We start from the raw sequence: 5,927 nt of genomic DNA on the forward strand, positions 1-5,927 counted from the left end.
CCCCCCCCCCCCCCCCCCCGCCAAAACAAACCAAACACAAAACAAAGTGAGGTTTGACAATGCAACTGATGACGATTTCATTTTATTTCAATACCAGACAGGCCAATTCCACCCCGAAACAACACTGCCTGGGGGATAAAGATATTCCAAGGTAGGTCTGAGTGGTACTGTAAATCCTGTTGATAGTGTCACACTGTATGTTGTAATTTATAAAACACAAACAAAAATATTGAGAAAACAGGGAAATCGGTCAACATGCAGCAAGTAAGCGCTCAGGACCTGGCGCGAGGAATGCAAGAGATTTTAGGTTGAAGTTAGGCCGAAGGGGGAAGGTCTGCATCACAGAAACACATAGAAAAATACTCGGGCAGCGATATACAGACATTTACTCGGTTCCGGTGTGACATGGCGGTGTTGTTTAAAATCCTCGCAACAATTTCTTATGCTTAGCTAACTTCTACTGAAACTAGCGATATGATTTTCAACGTAAATATGCTTTGATATAAGCCTAAAAATCTGATATTGCACAGCAGTGTTTCGGTTCACGTTTTATACCAGTTCTGGGGTGGAAAAATCACCGTATCATCCTGCTGTGATCAGTACTCACCAGTCACCGGTGATACGAGATTGAACATTTTGTCTTCCGTCAATCAAGTATCTGAACCAGCAGAAATCCTCCAACAACTCCTCTTGGGTCAAACAAGGTCATAGTAATAAAAGATTCCGCGAAGGCTCTGGGGACCAAAGTATCAATGGCGATGTTTTCTCTTATGTGAATTTCGTTAACGATCCGGGTGTAATGGTCGACCTTGTTGAGAAAATGTGTACCTCGAATCTTTTCCTCAATTCACTTTAAGGTAAGTTGGATATTCCTAACTTAATCCAACAAGAGACTAGTAAACTTCGTTTTGATGAAGAGGCCCCCACTGTTAGAGTAAGAACTGTTTAAAGATATCCGGTATTCCAGAATCTTACGGGGAGTCTACTGACGATTTACTCAAGAAACTTTTCAACGAAACTCTACAGTTGAATGTACCTCTTACCGAAAACTCTCGTTCACATCGTGTTAACAGATGTGGCCATCCTACCAATAATAACTCTTCTCCTAGACAGCCCAGAGTTTGTTTGATTTTGTTTAACGTCCTATTAACAGCTAAGGTCATTTAAGGACGGCCTTCCCTGTGTGCAAGATGCATGCGTGTAGTGTATGTGTGTGTATTTTGGGAGGCTGCGATATGTTCGTGTTTGTCTCCTTGTGATAGCGCGGAACTGATGCCGACTTTATAGTGCTACCTCACTGAAACATACTGCCGAAGACACCCAGCAGGACGCCCCACCCGGTCACATTATACTGACAACGGGCGAACCAGTCGTCCCACTCCTAATTTGCTGAGCGTTAAGTAGGAGTGGAAACTACCATTTTTAAAGACTTTGGTATGTCTCGGCCAGGGGACAGAACCCAAAGCCTTCCTCATACATCCTTTTCCGTTTTAACCACCTACAGAACCATGGCTGTTGTTTATCAAGCCAGGTTTGAACTATTTAAACAACGCATGTCTGAAGCAAGTAATGATGCATCTGGCAAATCTGCTTCTAAGATATCTAATACCACAAAGAGCTGTACTGTTTCAACATGCTAGCCTCCTTCGTCAGAAGAACTTCCTAATGAAATAAAGTCTTGAGACTGTTTAATCTTATCATTAGTATATCATGTAAAAAGTTCGTGTCAATTTGTTAGCTATATAACCTTCATGTTCTTGTACATTAATGTTTGTGTATCCTAGTTTTGATCGTCAGTATACGCGGTTTGAATGCGTCTCGGTAATGACATATTTCTCTGATATATTATGTTACTTTTATTGTTAAGAGCAGGTGATATTCATGTTAACCCAGGACCCAATCAAAATAGCAGTGATAAGAAAAAAAAATCGGCAATTTGTCTATTCTTCATTTAAATACCCGATCTATACGAAACAAATTTGATCTTATTGAAAGTGAGTGTTTTGACACTGATATGCTCAGTTTCACAGAAACTCATCTTAACGACTCAATCGATGACAATGATCTACGTCTTAATTCTCATCCTACCTTTTAAGCTAACCTGGTCCGAAGGACCAAGGTGAGCTCATGCCATACAGTGGCGCACCGTCGTCCGTCCGTCGTCCGTACGTCAACAATTTATGTAAACGACTTCTTCTTCTTAACCACTGATTCGAATTCAAATAAATTTGACTGGAAGCATCCTTAGGTGGTGGGGATTCAAAATTGTACAAAGGGGCCAAAGGGGTCAATTTGGCTATATTGCTTTAAGCGACTTCTCCTCTGGAACTAAGAGGTGGATATCAACCATATTTGACTGGAAGCATCCCTAGGTAGTGGAGATTCAATATTGTAAAATTGGTGGGGCTGACCCCCTAGGGGGCTGAGGGGTGGCGCCAAAAATGGGCAATTTGGCTTTATTGCTATAAACGACTTCTTCTGTAGAACTATGCCATGGATATCGATCATATTTGGTGGGAAGCATTCATAGGAGACAGGGATTCAAAATTGTATAAATGGTGTGGCTAACCCCCCAGGGGGCTCAGGGGCGGAGCCAAAAAGTGTTATTTGGCTATACTGCTTTAAACAACTTCTTCTCTGGAACTAAGCGATGGATATCAACCATATTTGACTGGAAACATCCCTAGGTAGTAGGGATTCAAAATTGTACAAATGGCGGGGTTGAAGGGCGGGGCCAAACGGGGGCAATTTGACTATATTGCTATAAACGACTTCTTCTGTAGAACTATGCCATGGCTATCAATCATATTTGGTGGGAAGCTTTCATGGGAAGCAGGGATTCAAAATATGTACAAATGGTGTGGCTGACCCCCAGGGGGCTGATGGGCGGGGCCAAAAAGGGTTATTTGGCTATACTGCTTTAAGCGACTTCTTCTCTGGAACTAAGTGATGGATATCGACCATATTCGACTGGAAGCATTCCTAGGTAGTGGGGATTCAAAATTGTACAAAGGGACGGGCTAACCCCTAGGGGGCTGAGGGGCGGGGCCAAAAATGGGCAATTGGCTTTATTGCTATAAAAGACTTCTGTAGAAATATGCCATGGATATCGATCATATTTGGTGGGAAGCATTCATGGGAGACAGGGATTCAAAATTGTACAAATGGTGTGGCTGACCCCCAGGGGGCTCAGGGGCGGGGCCAAAAAGTATTATTTGGTTATACTGCTTTAAGCGACTTCTTCTCTGGAACTAAGCGATGGATATCAACCATATTTGACTGGAAGCATCCCTAGCTAGTAGGGATTCAAATTGTAATAATGGAGGGGGCTGAAGGGTGGGCCAAAAGGGGGCAATTTGGCTATATTGCTATAAACGACTTCTTCTGTAGAACTATGCCATGGATATCGATCATATTTGGTCGGAAGCTTTCATGGGAGGCAGGGATTCAAATATGTACAAATGGTGTGACTGACCCCCAGGGGGCTGATGGGCGGGGCCAAAAAGGGTTATTTGCCTATACTGCTTTAAGCGACTTCTTATCTGGAACTAAATGATGGATATCAACCATATTCGACTGGAAGCATCCCTGGGTAGTGCGGATTCAAAATTGTACAAATAGAGGGGCTAACCCCACAGGCGGCTGAGTGGCGGGGCCAAAAGGGGGCAATTTCGCTATATTGCTTTAAGCGTCTTTTCTGGAACTAAGAGATGGATATCAACCATATTTGACAGGAAGCATCCCTAGAGATTCAAAATTGCACAAATGATGGGGCTGACCTCCCGGGCTAAAGGGTGGGGCCAAAGAAAAGTTTAATACTTTAATATTACCCCATCGTATAACCATATATACAATTGCTGAGTATAAAGAGAAGAATGCACATCTTTTTCCAGGATGTCCCTAGAGTCTGACCCCACCCTATGAGACATAGTCCCACGGTCATAACTTTAAAACTGTTGAGATCCCCACCCCAAAACTATATATACAAATGCTGAGCATAAAGAGACGAATGTAGTCATGATATGAAAATAGACCCTGGGGTCTGACCAAACCCCTAGGGAACTAGTTTCTTAGTCACAGCTTGGAAACAGTTGAGATCCCCATCCTATAACCATATATACAATTGCTGAGTATAAAGAAATGACTGCACATATGATTCCAGGATAGCCTTGGGGTCTGCCCCATCCTTGGAAACTTAACCCCTGGGTCATAACTTCGAAATGGTTAAGATCCCCACCCCAAAACTATATATACTATTGTTGGGCATAAAGAGACGAATGCAGTCATGATATTAGAATTGACCACAGGGTTTGCCCCACCCTTGCAGACTTAACCCGTGGGTCATAACTTCGAAACAGTTGATATCCCCAATCCAAAACTATAAATACAAATGCTGGGCATGAGTACAGATATGCTACAAGGATTGGCCTTGGGGTCTGGCATATTCCTTTGCCCTTGGATCTCATTTGGAGAATATTTTGCCATGCTTTCTTAGATATCCAGGTGAACAATACAGGCCCTCTGATCCTCTTGTTTTAGGAACGATAGAACAAATAAGACCAGGCAGCGGAATTATTATATACACTAAAAACAATATTCATGCAGTTTGTAGAACTGATCTTGAATCTCATTATGTAGAAAATTGGTATTAGAGTTAAATACTGCTAATAAGAAAATTATCCTGTGCTGTATTTATAGACCGCCTAATTCTTTACTTTAATACTGGAATCACTTCCATCAATTATTAGATATTTTATCAAATGAAAACTATAACTTAATTATTAGTGGTGATATAAATCAAGATATGCTTACTTTGTCTCCTAATTCTCATCTTTCTTGAATTCTGACAAAATATAATCTATATAGCATTATTAATTCTGCAACTAGAATAACTAATACTTCTGCTACCTGCATCGATGGGTTTTTTTTGTTAGTAATCCTAATATCGTTCAAAGCTCTGAATTCTGTCACAATTGTGTAGCGACCATTGTTCTATTACTATTACTGTATACTTTAAGACTATTAAAGAAAAATCATTTAAACGTACTATTTATAAATTTAACGAAGCTAACTGGAAGGAATTGAATAATAATGTTTCGTTAACAGACTGGGATACTCTTATTGGTCAGAATGATAGTGTTGGTGACAATAATATCATAGTTGACAAAATTGTCTAGCTACTAAACATATACCCATCAAAAGAATCAGACCTAATGACGAGCCATGGATTACCCAAGAAATAAGGATAACAAATAGATTACATATAATAGCAAGATCTGCAGATGATGACTCTGCATTTGATTTACCTCCCCTTAGTCACCTAATGATATCACTACAACTTATCAAGATGTAATAGACCAAATTCATTTAATTAAAGTCAATGTTTCCCCTAAAAAAATAAAAATCCTCTGCCTTCTATAGTAATACCTCTAAAAATACTCTTTCAGAAAACTAGCACATCTGGTAAGATTCCAGTCTTAGAAATTCCCCAATGTTACTGCTTTATATAAAGGTAAAGGTGCTGTTGATGATCGTAGTACATAGACATATTGCTATAATTTCCTGTGTAAGTAACATTTTAGAAAAGATAATATTTAAACATGTGTTTAATTTTATAACAAAACACCATATCATTAATGAAAACCAGTTTGGATTTCAGCGTAAGGATTCTACAGTTAATAAGTTAATTTCTATAAACGATTCAATTCAAGGGCGAATCTAGAAATTCGGAATTTATAAACCGTCAATGAGAACGGAATTATAATAGAAATTTTGCATCAGGTTTTTTAAAAAGTTGAAGAGCGGTCATCTTTGATAGGTCACTTTTTATGTTGATTCTCCTTTTACTTTGTACATTACACTCAAAACCAAATAACAAATCCCCGACATCGGATGAACCTTCATGAATAATAATTATCCGGGGGGGG

The sequence above is a fragment of the Mizuhopecten yessoensis genome, unplaced genomic scaffold, assembly GCF_002113885.1.
Source record: "Mizuhopecten yessoensis strain PY_sf001 unplaced genomic scaffold, ASM211388v2 scaffold5547, whole genome shotgun sequence".
Taxonomy (NCBI): domain Eukaryota; kingdom Metazoa; phylum Mollusca; class Bivalvia; order Pectinida; family Pectinidae; genus Mizuhopecten; species Mizuhopecten yessoensis.